We start from the raw sequence: 14,046 nt of genomic DNA, 5'->3' as shown, positions 1-14,046 counted from the left end.
TATTTTTGAAACAATGAATGGATGGATATTTGCTTTTGAATTCTTCTTGCTTTTTTGTTTTCTTTTTTATTAAAAAAATAATGACAAAGAAATTCCATTGCCCCAAAACCTTTTAGGCCGGTCTTATCATCATCGCTATCTTTTATGTTTTATTAATAAAACTCGCGTGTCCAACTGACATAAATTGTGTGTCAAAATATCCAAAGATATGACAGAGACGACACTTTTGGTCACGAATTTTAACAGAAAGAAAACAACGATGAAGAAAATTGAATATTTATTTGAATATGTATATAAACACATACAATATTTTGAGAGGAAAAATAATCATTTATTTACGATGAGACGCCGTTAACAAATACGATGACAATAGCTACAATAATTTGGTGCAAAACGACTTGTTGAAGATTTTGGTTCAAGTATTAATTAATTACTTTGATAAATCAGCACCTTTGAGCCCCTTCCGGTGTGCAAAAAACCATTGAATATCCTTTGTTGGCATAAAAAGACCTCTTTGGCAATGAAACATTCTGAAATCCTGAGGGAAACATGTTTCGCTGCCCTGGGAAAACATGTTTCGCTGGTCTGGGGAAACATGTTTCGCTGACTAGGGAAACATGTTTCGCTGACTAGGGAAGCATGTTTCGCTGGCTAGGGAAGCATGTTTCGCTGGCTAGGGAAGCATGTTTCGCTGGCTAGGGAAGCATGTTTCGCTGGCTAGGGAAGCATGTTTCGCTGGTTAGTGAAGCATGTTTCGCTGGTTAGTGAAGCATGTTTCGCTGGCTAGGGAAGCATGTTTCGCTGACTGGTGAAACATGTTTCGCTGACTAGGGAAACATTTTCGCTGACTAGGGAAACATGTTTCGCTGACTAGGGAAACATGTTTCGCTGACTAGGGAAACATGTTTCGCTGACTAGGGAAACATGTTACGCTGCCTTGGGGAACATGTTACGCTGCCTTGGGGAACATGTTTCGCCGTATAGGGCAACATGTTTCGCTGCCTAGGGAAACATGTTTCGCTACCTTGGGAAACATATTTCGCAGGCTGGGGAAACATGTTTCGCTGCCTAGGGAAACATGTTTCGCTGACTAGGAAACATATTTCGCTGACTAGGGAAACATGTTTCGCTGACTAGGGAAACATGTTTCGCTGACTAGGGAAGCACGTTTTGTTGGCTAGGGAAACATGTTTCGCTGTCTGCAGAAACATGTTTTGCTGTCTGCGGAAACATGTTTCGCTGACTAAGGAAACATGTTTCGCTGATTAGGGAAACATGTTTCGCTGACTAGGGAAACATGTTTCGCTGACTAGGGAAACATGTTTCGCTGACAAGGGAAACATGTTTCGCTGACAAGGGAAACATGTTTCGCTGACTAGGGAAACATGTTTCGCTGACTAGGGAAACATGTTTCGCTGACTACGGAAGCATGTTTCGCTGGCTAGGGAAGCATGTTTCGCTGACTAGGGAAACATGTTTCGCTGACTAGGGAAACATGTTTCGCTGACTAGGGAAACATGTTTCGCTGACTAGGGAAACATGTTTCGCTGACTAGGGAATCATGTTTCGCTGACTAGGGAAACATGTTTCGCTGACTAGGGAAACATGTTTCGCTGACTAGGGAAACATGTTTCGCTGACTAGGGAAACATGTTTCGCTGACTAGGGAAACATGTTTCGCTGACTAGGGAAACATGTTTCGCTGACTAGGGAAACATGTTTCGCTGACTAGGGAAACATGTTTCGCTGACTAGGGAAACATGTTTCGCTGACTAGGGAAACATGTTTCGCTGACTAGGGAAACATGTTACGCTGCCTTGGGGAACATGTTACGCTGCCTTGGGGAACATGTTTCGCCGTATAGGGCAACATGTTTCGCTGCCTAGGGAAACATGTTTCGCTGACTAGGGAAACATGTTTCGCTGACTAGGGAAACATGTTTCGCTGCCTAGGGAAACATGTTTCGCTACCTTGGGAAACATGTTTCGCCGTATAGGGCAACATGTTTCGCTGCCTAGGGAAACATGTTTCGCTGCCTAGGGAAACATGTTTCGCTGCCTAGGGAAACATGTTTCGCTACCTTGGGAAACATATTTCGCAGGCTGGGGAAACATGTTTCGCTGCCTAGGGAAACATGTTTCGCTGACTAGGGAAACATGTTTCGCTGACTAGGGAAACATGTTTCGCTGACTAGGGAAACATGTTTCGCTGACTAGGGAAACATGTTTCGCTGACTAGGGAAACATGTTTCGCTGACTAGGGAAGCACGTTTTGTTGGCTAGGGAAACATGTTTCGCTGTCTGCGGAAACATGTTTCGCTGACTAAGGAAACATGTTTCGCTGATTAGGGAAACATGTTTCTCTGACTAGGGAAACATGTTTCGCTGACAAGGGAAACATGTTTCGCTGACTAGGGAAACATGTTTCGCTGACTAGGGAAACATGTTTCGCTGACTAGGGAAACATGTTTCGCTGACTAGGGAAACATGTTTCGGTGACTAGGGAAACATGTTTCGGTGACTAGGGAAACATGTTTCGGTGACTAGGGAAACATGTTTCGCTGACTAGGGAAACATGTTTCGGTGACTAGGGAAACATGTTTCGGTGACTAGGGAAACATGTTTCGCTGACTAGGGAAACATGTTTCGCTGACTAGGGAAACATGTTTCGCTGACTAGGGAAACATGTTTCGCTGACTAGGGAAACATGTTTCGCTGACTAGGGAAACATGTTTCGCTGACTAGGGAAACATGTTTCGCTGACTAGGGAAACATGTTTCGCTGACTAGGGAAACATGTTTCGCTGACTAGGGAAACATGTTTCGCCGCATAGGGCAACATGTTTCGCCGCATAGGGCAACATGTTTCGCCGCATAGGGCAACATGTTTCGCTGCCTAGGGAAACATGTTTCGCTACCTTGGGAAACATATTTCGCAGGCTGGGGAAACATTTTTCGCTGCCTAGGGAAACATGCTTCGCTGCCTAGGGAAACATGTTTCGCTGACTAGGAAACATATTTCGCTGACTAGGGAAACATGTTTCGCTTACTAGGGAAACATGTTTCGCTGTCTAGGGAAACATGTTTCGCTGTCTAGGGAAACATGTTTCGCTGTCTAGGGAAACATGTTTCGCTGTCTAGGGAAACATGTTTCGCTATCTACGGAAACATGTTTCGCTGTCTAGGGAAACATGTTTCGCTGTCTAGGGAAACATGTTTCGCTGTCTAGGGAAACATGTTTCGCTGTCTAGGGAAACATGTTTCGCTGTCTAGGGAAACATGTTTCGCTGTCTAGGGAAACATGTTTCGCTGTCTAGGGAAACATGTTTCGCTGTCTAGGGAAACATGTTTCGCTGTCTAGGGAAACATGTTTCGCTGTCTAGGGAAACATGTTTCGCTGTCTAGGGAAACATGTTTCGCTACTTTGGGAAAAATGTTTCGCTACCTTGGGAAACATGTTTCGCAGGCTGGGGAAACATGTTTCGCTGCCTAGGGAAACATGTCTAAAAGTAGAAGACTTTCAATAAATCCTCTGTAAATAGATTCTCCATTAGGTTTGTTTATGTATAGAAGAACTTCTTAAGGTCTTCTGTTAAAAGAAAACCTCTCATAGGTCTCCATATCCATCTTTCACCTGACCCATCAACCAACAATTTCTCTGGATCAGAAGAAGAAAACTAATCTTACAGAGTTAAAAAATATACGTGTTTGTGTTGCAAAAAAAACAGACAAAACATATTTGCTATTGTTGTTGTTGCCACAATCTTTATGTTATTATTTTTCGTTGCTTTTGTTATTGTTGCTGTTGTAGCAATTTTGTGTTGTAGTAGGTATATGCATAATATTGAGAGCGAGTTTTATGACCTTTTCAGCAAAAACCGTATTTTGTTGCCATGTTGCCAAACTTCATTTCACTTGCACAGCACCAAGCCACACACTTCTCGTCATATACATACATACAACCAAACAAACATACTTATATTACACACAAAAACAAACAAATCCACCAACCAACCAACAAAATAACAAAAACATTCAAACAAACTCTTCTCATAACACAGAAGAGCCAAGGCAGGCGGCGGCAAGGCAGTCAGTCAGACAGACAGACACTAAGTCAGGCTGTTTGCCTGTCCGTCCAATAGTTAACAAAAGCAGCATACGTTGCTGCATGCATAGCATGCAGGCACATAATCTCTTCTCAGTCACCACTCTCTCTCTCTCTCTCCCTCTTACTTGGCGGCAGGGGGATAGATAGCATGTGAATTTCATAGATACTTTTGTTACAGATAGACACAGACATACCTAATGTGTTGTTTTTTGTGTGCAGGCGATTATGTGTGCGAGCAGAGTGACTGAAGTAAATGGAGTATGTTTGTAGCCGTTAGTTGTTGTTAGTCTGCGGCGGCGGCTTATGGTAGCCATCAGTTGGCTCTGTAGTATTTCATTTTCAACTCTCTTCTTCTGTCTGTTATTAACAAGAATTTGTGGCAATGTGTGTGCATGTTTATGTTTTGCAAGTGTAACTGTGAAAGTGTTTATAATTCAATGTTTGTTTATATTTTTGTGTGTACATGGTCGGTTGATTGCTGTTGTTGTTATTGTTGTCACCACCACTATCCCCTTATCATTTCCATTTTGAGGAGAATAGAATGCCAGCAACAACAACAAAAACATTGCAAAAAACCACTAACTTCAATTTCACATCACATGTTTTTGACGATCCGTCTTCATAAATGCTTTAATAACTGTAAGGGGCAAAAGTTTGTCCACACTTGATTGTGGTATAGTTCTACATTTTATGCAAATTTTTATTAAAATTTAAATTAAATAAGATTTCCTTTTTTCTCTTCTCTTTCCAGGTGAGTCTCAGAGGAAAGGTTGTGGAATAAAAAGAAAGTATGTATTTTCTTCTTCTGAATGTCTTCTATTGGTAGAATATTCCAACCATAATGGAGTGAGTGGCAGATTTTAAGGGGAGTCGACGTCAACTAAAGGCAGATGGCCACAAAAATAATCCCAAATCTTGAAACATGGTGCAACAGACAGCATGGTGATTTAAATTGATATATGTAAAACCCAATTTTTATGTTGACATGGCTGTTTCAGATCGTACATATTCCCCTTTTGGAGTCGATAGCTCGCTATTCTGTCCGAACTGTACAGAAAGGATCTTAAGAAGCACCCTTTCTTCAGGAAAGGGTCTTAAGAAGCACCCTTTCTTCAGGAAAGGGTCTTAAGAAGCACCCTTTCTTCAGGAAAGGGTCTTAAGAAGCACCCTTTCTTCAGGAAAGGGTCTTAAGAAGCACCCTTTCTTCAGGAAAGGGTCTTAAGAAGCACCCTTTCTTCAGGAAAGGGTCTTAAGAAGCACCCTTTCTTCAGGAAAGCGTCTTAAGAAGCACCCTTTCTTCAGGAAAGCGTCTTAAGAAGCACCCTTTCTTCAGGAAAGGGTCTTAAGAAGCACCCTTTCTTCAGGAAAGGGTCTTAAGAAGCACCCTTTCTTCAGGAAAGGGTCTTAAGAAGCACCCTTTCTTCAGGAAAGGGTCTTAAGAAGCACCCTTTCTTCAGGAAAGGGTCTTAAGAAGCACCCTTTCTTCAGGAAAGGATCTTAAGAAGCACCCTTTCTTCAGGAAAGGGTCTTAAGAAGCACCCTTTCTTCAGGAAAGGGTCTTAAGAAGCACCCTTTCTTCAGGAAAGCGTCTTAAGAAGCACCCTTTCTTCAGGAAAGGGTCTTAAGAAGCACCCTAACTTTAGGAAAAAGTCTTCAGAAGCAACCTTTCCCCAGGAAAGGATCTTAAGAAGTACCCTTTCTTCAGGAAAGGGTCTTCAGAAGCACCATGTCTTCAGAAAAGGTTCTTAAGAAGCACCCTTTCTCCAGGAAAGGGTCTTAAGAATCACCCTTTCTTCAGAAAAGGGTCTTAAGAAGCACCATTTCTTCAAAAAAGGTCTTTCCCTTGGAAAGGGTCTCAACAAGCACCCTTTCCCTTGGAAAGGGTCTCAACAAGCACCCTTTCCCTTGGAAAGGGTCTCAACAAGCACCCTTTCCCTTGGAAAGGGTCTCAACAAGCACCCTTTCCCTTGGAAAGGGTCTCAACAAGCACCCTATCCCTTGGAAAGGGTCTCAACAAGCACCCTATCCCTTGGAAAGGGTCTCAACAAACACCCTATCCCTTGGAAAGGGTCTCAACAAGCACCCTATCCCTTGGAAAGGGTCTCAACAAGCACCCTTTCCCTTGGAAAGGGTCTCAACAAGCACCCTTTCCCTTGGAAAGGGTCTCAACAAGCACCCTTTCCCTTGGAAAGGGTCTTAACAAGCACCCTTTTCCTTGGAAAGGATCTTAACAAGCACCCTTTCCCTTGGAAAGGGTCTTAACAAGCACCCTTTTCCTTGGAAAGGGTCTTAACAACCACCCTTTCCCTTGGAAAGGGTCTTAACAAGCACCCTTGGAAAGGGTCTTAACAAGCACCCTTGGAAAGGGTCTTAACAAGCACCCTTTCCTTTGGAAAGGGTCTTAACAAGCACCCTTGGAAAGGGTCTTAACAAGCACCCTTTCCTTTGGAAAGGGTCTTAACAAGCACCCTTGGAAAGGGTCTTAACAAGCACCCTTTCCCTTGGAAAGGGTCTTAACAAGCACCCTTTCCCTTGGAAAGGGTCTTAAGAAGCACCCCTTTCCCTTGGAAAGGGTCTTAACAAGCACCCTTGGAAAGGGTCTTAACAAGCACCCTTTCCTTTGGAAATTCCTTTGGAAAGGGTCTTTACAAGCACCCTTTCCCTTGGAAAGGGTCTTAACAAGCACCCTTTCCCTTGGAAAGGGTCTTAACAAGCACCCTTTCCCTTGGAAAGGGTCTTAACAAGCACCCTTTCCCTTGGAAAGGGTCTTAACAAGCACCCTTTCCCTTGGAAAGGGTCTTAACAAGCACCCTTTCCCTTGGAAAGGGTCTTAAAAAGCACCCTTTCTTTTGGAAAGGGTTTTAACAAGCACCCTTTCTTTTGGAAAGGGTTTTAACAAGCACCCTTTCCTTTGGAAAGGGTCTTAACAAGCACCCTTTCCTTTGGAAAGGGTCTTAAGAAGCACCCTTTCTTGAGGAAAGGGTCTTAAGAAGCACCCTTTCTTGAGGAAAGGGTCTTAAGAAGCACCCTTTCTTGAGGAAAGGGTCTTAAGAAGCACCCTTGCTTGAGGAAAGGGTCTTAAGAAGCACCCTTTCTTGAGGAAAGGATCTTAAGAAGCACCCTTTCTTGAGGAAAGGGTCTTAAGAAGCACCCTTTCTTGAGGAAAGGGTCTTAAGAAGCACCCTTTCTTGAGGAAAGGGTCTTAAGAAGCACCCTTTCTTGAGAAAAGGGTCTTAAGAAGCACCCTTTCTTCAGGAAAGGGTCTTAAGAAGCACCCTTTCTTCAGGAAAGGGTCTTAAGAAGCACCCTTTATTCAGGAAAGGGTCTTTCACCCTTTCCCCTGGAAGGATCTCAAGAAGCACCCTTTCCCTTGGAAGGGGTTTTAAGAAGCACCATTTCCCTTGGAAAGGGTCTTAGGAAGCAAAGTCTTAAGAAGGACTCTTTCTTCAGGAAAGGGTATTTAGAAGCACCCTTTCCCCTGGAAAGGTTCTTAAGAAGCATCCTTTCCCCTGGAAAGGTTTTTAAGAAGCATCTTTTCCCCTGGAAAGGTTTTTAAGAAGCACCCTTTCCCCTAGAAAGGGTCTTAAGAAGCAACCTTTCTCCTGGAAAGCGTCCAAAAAAGCACCCTTTTCCTTGGAAAGGGTCTTAGAATACCACTTAAAGATATTCTATAGACAGAAGACCTACCAGAGGTCTTCTACAATCGGAAAACCTATTAAAGGTCCTCTACAAATAAATAATCTCGTATAGGTCCTCTGAAGATAAATGATCGCCTAAAGGTCCTATACAGATAGAAGCTCTATAATTGTTCCACCAACATCCCAGAAGGGAGAAGGGAGACTTCTCTCATATCAGCAAGTGTACCCCGATTCACATTAGCTCAATGATATGGGACCTACTGTTTATCGCCGAGTCCGAACGGCGTGTCTTAAGACACCACTCTTAGAGAAGTTTTAAATGGCTGAAATACTCAGGAAATGTCGAAAACATTACTGAGCGATATTTTTCCACCGTTGAAAAGTTTTGATGTTGTCTGGCCGGGAAATCGAACCCACGACCTTCAACGTGCAAGGCGGGTGTGCATACCATTGCATCACGGTGGCACCCGATATTAAATGTATTACATTTGTAAAATTTAGAAACATTTGTAAAATTTAGAACTTAACCCTATTTGATGATCCCCAACCCGGATACTTCCATATGTCAGGTGGTGCGCAGCAGGGAACTATTTTTCTGCCGCAAAATTTTCCTCACAAAACAAACCGAATAAATTTTATCCAAAATTAAATTGAAATTTATGCAACACAAACTGGTCAACCGCAATGAATTTAATGAATGAATAAACCGTAAAAGCCCACGACCCACACACCGCGTTTCCACCATTTAATACTACCTTGTTTTGCTGCCTGCAATCAATTGCAAAAAAAAAGAAAAACAAAACAATAACAACTAATTCATTGAAAATGAATTATAAATTGAGGTGAACAAATTATTGGTGAAACGATTTTATGCAAATTTAAAAAACCAACAACAACAATAAAGGCAAGTGCCGGTTGGGGCGTCAAGCAATCTGTGTGAGAATTTAGGCACATGTTTTCACGGAGGTAATGTATTTATATGGCGTAAGACACTTCCATTGTTTGAAGGAAGTGGAAGGTATATTTTCTTGAAGACATGGCGAATGAAGAAGAAATGACGAATTGGAGGAAGAAAATTGTTTGTATCGTTTTTTTTTTTTTTGAAATTTAAAAAAGGACAAGTTGTTATTAGACGGTTTTCTATCCCCAGAAGGCCTTTAGGAGGTCTTCTATCTATTGAAGACCTTTAGGAGGTCGCCAAAAGGTCTTTTCTCTAAAAATGCCTTCAAGAAGCCTTCTTCCTGTAGAATACATTTTAGAGGTATTCTATCCCCTTAAGTATTTAAGCAGGTTTCTTATCTACTGAAGACCTTTAGCGGTCTTCCATTCATAATAATAATTTTTATAATAATTGTTCCACAAACATCCCAGGCGGGACAGGGGAGACTTCTCTCATATCAATGAGTGCACCCCGATTCATATTAGCTCAATGATATGGGACCTACTGTTTATCGCCGAGTCCGAACGGCGTGTCTAAGACACCACTTGTAGAGAAGTTGTACAAGGCTGAAATACTCAGAAAATGTCGCCAACATTACTGAGGGGTATTTTGCCACCGTTGAAAAGTGTTTGATGTTGACTGGCCGGGGAATCGAACCCACGACCTTTAGCGTGCAAGGCGGGTGTGCATACCATTGCACCACGGTGGCACCCATAGAAGACCTTTACGTAGCCACACATCTTTAGGAGATCTTCTGTGTGTGGAATACCTTCTATAGATAGAAGACCTCCCACCTATAGAAGACCTTTAGAAGATCATCTTATCTGAAAAATACCTTTATCTATCCAGGGGTTTAGGGGGGTTTGCTTCCGCTTGTGTGACGTTGCTCGGGTTTCTATCAACAAACTTCCTACATTTTTGTAGTTCCCTCTTGTTGGAGTCCCTATCTTTCCTCGCCTTATCTTCTCCATAGACTCTCATTCATCTGGGTGTCCCACCTGTAAAGGTGGACCCATTATCCCCCAAGATAGTTAAACTGTTATTGCCTTGGTTTGTGCTCCCATGGACAGCTGTTGATGGCAGCTATCTGAATCATTGAAATGAGATGATTGTAGTAGGTATCTCATCCTGCCCGTTACTCAGTGGGAAACCCTACTCACTCAGTCTACGAGTCTCATTTTTCTGTTTGTAACTCATCGAAATAATCATTTGAAACCCCATAAAGCGTATGTATTCTGGATCAGGATAAAATTCTGAGCCGATCTAGCCATGTACCTTCGAATTCTAGCTATTTTTAGGTATATTTTTTGTCCAAACTAGGTGTAATCTGGCATTCGAGGTTCCCAGTGGCCACAAAACTTTTCTACCAATAATTGTCAACATAGGTGCATATTATGGTATTGCTCCCTTATAAGGTTACCTCGTGATTTTATGAGAATTCTATTCACCATAGAACACATCAGGCAGTCTTCTATTCACCATGGAAGATCTCAGACGGTATTTTTTTTACACTAGAAGTCCTCAGACAGTCTCCTATTAACCATAGAAGGCCTCAGATAAACTCATATTCACCATAGAAGACCTCAGACAGACTTCTATTGAAAATAGAAGACCTCAGACAGCCTTCTATTAACCATAGAGCACATCAGACAGTATTCTATACTACATAGAAGACCTCAGACAGTCCTCTGTTCACCATAGCAGACCTCAGACAGTCTTCTGTTCACCATGTTAGACCTCAGATTTTCTTCTATTCACCAAAGAAGACATCAGACAGACTTTTATTCACCATAGAAGACCTGTAATGGTCGTCTATTCATTATAGAAGACCTTAGACCGGATTTTAGTTATTTTGAGGATTAGTGGAATTTTTTGTCCGAACTATCTGTAATTTGACATTTGAAGTTCCCAGTGGTCAAAAATTGTGGACATAAGTCCATGCTTTGGCATAGACTCCATATAACGATACCTTCGGATTTTAGACGGATTCAGACGGTCTTCTATTCACCGTATTAGACCTCAGATTGTCTTTTATTCACCAAAAAATGTATCTGACAGTCTTATATTTACCTTAGAAGGCCTCAGAAAGTCTTCTATTCACCATGGAAGACCTCTGATGGTCTTCTATTCATCATAGAATACCCCAAATAGAATTCTATTCACCATAGAAGACATCAGGCAGTCTTCTATTCACCATGGAAGACCTCAGACGGTATTTTTCACAATAGAAGACCTCAGACAGTCTCCTATTCACCATAGAAAGCCTCAGATAAACTCCTGTTCACCATAGAAGACTTCAGACAGACTTCTATTGAAAATAGAAGATCTCAGACAGCCTTCTATTAACCATAGAGCACCTCAGACAGTATTATATACTACATAGAAGACCTCAGACAGTATTCTGTTCACCATGTTAGACCTCAGATTTTCTTCTATTCACCAAAGAAGACCTCAGACAGACTTTTATTCACCATAGAAGACATCTGATGGTCTTCTATTCATTATAGAAGACCTTAGACGACATTTTATTATTCAATTCACCGAAGAAGACCTCAGATAGTCTTTTGTTCATTCTATACATCATATGAAACCTCTGACAATCTTCTATTAACCATAGAACACCTCAGGCAGTCTTCTGTTCACCAAAGCATACCTCAGATTGTATTCTTTTCGCCTTTGAAGTCCTTGGACTGTCTTCTATTCGCCATAGAAGACCTTACACCTTATTTTATTCCCTCAGACAGACTTCTATTGAGCATAGAAGACCTCAGACAGATTTCTATTCAGCATATAAGACCTCAGACAGTATTCTATACAACATAGAAGACCTCAGACAATCTTCTATTCACCATTGCAGACCTCAGATGGTCTTCTATTCGTCCTTGATGTCCTCAGAATGTCTTCTGTATACCATAGAAGACCGCAGACAGTCTTTTATTCACCATAGAAGACCTTAGGCGGCATTTTATTCACCATAGAAGGGCTCAGATAAACTCCTGTTCACCATAGAAGACCTCAGAGAGTCTTCCATTAACCATAGAACACCTCAGACAATGTTCTATTAACCATAGAACACCTCAGGCAATCTTCTGTTCACAGAGAGATCATAGCAGACTTCGGCTTGTATTCTATTCACCTTTGAAGTCCTCAGACTGTCTTCTAATCACTATAGAATACCTCAGACCTTATTTTATTTCCAATATAATACCTCAGACAGTATCCTATTCACCATAGAAGACCTCAGACAGTATTCTATTAACCATATAACACATCAGACAGTCTTTTATTCACCATAGAAGACCTCAGGAGTCTTCTATTCACCATAGCAGACCTCAGATTGTCTTCTATTCACCAAAAAGACCTCAGACAGTCTTTTATTCACCACAGAAGACTTCAGACGGCCTTCTATTCGTCCTTGAAGTCCTCAGAATATCTTCTATTTACCATAGAAGACCTTAGACCTTATTTTATTCCCAATACGAAACCTCAGATAGTATCCTTTTCACCATAAAAGGCCTCAGATAAACTTTTATTCACCATAGAACACATCAGACAGTCTTTTATTCACCATAGAAGACCTCAGGCAGTCTTCTGTTCACCATAGCTGACCTCATATTGTCTTTTGTTCACCATGGCAGATTTCAGATTGTCTTCTATTCACCATAGAAGACCTCAGACAGACTTTTATTCACCATAAAAGACTTCAGACGGTCTTCTATTCGCCCTTGAAGTCCTCTATTTACCATAGAAGACCTTAGACCTTATTTTATTCCCAATACAACACCTCAGACAGTATCCTTTTCACCATAAAAGGCCTCAGGTAAACTTTTATTCACCATCGAAGACCTCAGACAGTCTTCTATTACCTATAGAACACATCAGAGAGTCTTTTATTCACCATAGAAGACCTCAGACAATCTTCTGTTCATCATTGCAGACCTTAGATGGTCTTCTATTCGTCCTTGAAGTCCTCAAACTGTCTTCTATTTACCATAGAAGACCTCAGACAGTCTTCTGTTCACCATAACAGACCTCAGACGGTCTTCTGTTCGCCATGGCGAACCTCAGATTGTCTTGTATTAATCGTAGAAGACCTCTTTTTATTCACCATAGAAGAAGGACCGCGCTCCATTTGGTCTTATTGTCCACATTCTAACGTTAAGCCATTTAATAGGTACATACCTACCTTAACTTAATTAAAATACCTGTCACTGTGACATCAACCTCGTCTGCTGCTTAATGCCAAGTTAGAGAACACCTGTCAGCCGGTAAATGTTGTTATTCTCCATTTTAACGAAAAAAATTGAAACTTTTAATTACAATTCTTGGCATTTTTTGTTTTTCAAATGTGTCTCTATTACAAAATCTTCGAGGTCCCCCTTTCCTCCTCATCTCATCTAATGAGCAGTAATTGTAAAGGAAGAACAAAACGCCGCCACATTCAAACAAACCTCTAATAATCGAAACCAATAAAACTAGTTTTCTGCTATTTGGATGGATGGCAAACTAGTTTTTGAATTAAATTATTGCTTGTTTTCCTTTATATCTCTCTCTTTTTTTGGCAAAAAAGAAAACAACAAACAAACTCGATTGTAAAATGAAAACAAAACAGAAAAAATCTACAATTGAATTCTTTCATAGCGGACCCAAGCAACCATCGAACGGGCAAATACACCCGACAAACTGGCTGCTAGTTGGTGGCGGCGACTGACTGGTTAGGTTCTTTCTTTGGGGGGTTTTGTTTTTGTTTGTTGTTCTTCTCCTCTTCTTCTTCTTTGCTTTGCTATTTGAAATCTTTTCCATTTTTAATTCCGCCACAAAAAAAAATCTTGTTTGGCTGCCCATGTTTTTGTTTTTGCTTTACAGAAACGTGTTTTGATTTAGTTTCTGTTGTTTTGTTTTACTATTCTTGCTTTGTGTTTTAGTTTCTATTTTTGTTTTCTTTGCATTGCTTCCTCTGTTTTATTAACGTTTTTACGAGGATAGTTAACAGCAAAAAGAAGAAAATTAACTCAACTTTAAATGCAAATATGTCAATCTCCTTTGCTATCAGTGACACCCAATCAGCTGTTTAGGGTTTTGCCAACAATGTTAACATTTTAGCGTTTAAATTTTATTTTTGGCGATTTTTGCAACAAATACAATTTGTGGCTAAAACCTTTTCAAACCAACCTCCATGATGAGATTTTGCCTTAAAATATTTGTTAGAATTGTTTTGTTGTTGGTGTTGTTGTTTTTGTTTATTGGTGTGCGTAAGTTCACAAATATCTTTCAATGTAACCAAGCAAGTGAAACCAGTTGGTCTGATCGCCAGTAGTAGTTGGCCATTAGTTTCATAGTTTTGGTTTAAAAACTATTTCATG

General features: G+C 41.0%; 1 protein-coding gene across 10 annotated transcripts in view; it reads left to right on the top strand.

The window, feature by feature from the left end:
• Nucleotides 1-14,046, top strand: part of gpp (DOT1 like histone lysine methyltransferase grappa) — a 215,274-nt gene that overhangs the window by 79,820 nt on the left and 121,408 nt on the right. Inside the window, exon 2 of one of the 10 annotated variants that reach the window (XM_073977253.1) lies at nt 4,857-5,047. The exons of the other annotated variants lie outside the window; for them this stretch is intronic. The gene's annotated coding sequence lies outside the window, so the exon portion shown is untranslated. The remainder of the gene's footprint in view (nt 1-4,856; nt 5,048-14,046) is intronic. 10 annotated transcript variants of the gene reach the window in all.

Source organism: Musca autumnalis, unplaced genomic scaffold (assembly GCF_047663935.1).
Source record: "Musca autumnalis isolate F117 unplaced genomic scaffold, ASM4766393v1 scaffold_1, whole genome shotgun sequence".
NCBI lineage: Eukaryota > Metazoa > Arthropoda > Insecta > Diptera > Muscidae > Musca > Musca autumnalis.
Note: the sequence above shows the minus strand (reverse complement) of the source record. Positions and strands in the feature narration are given on the sequence as shown.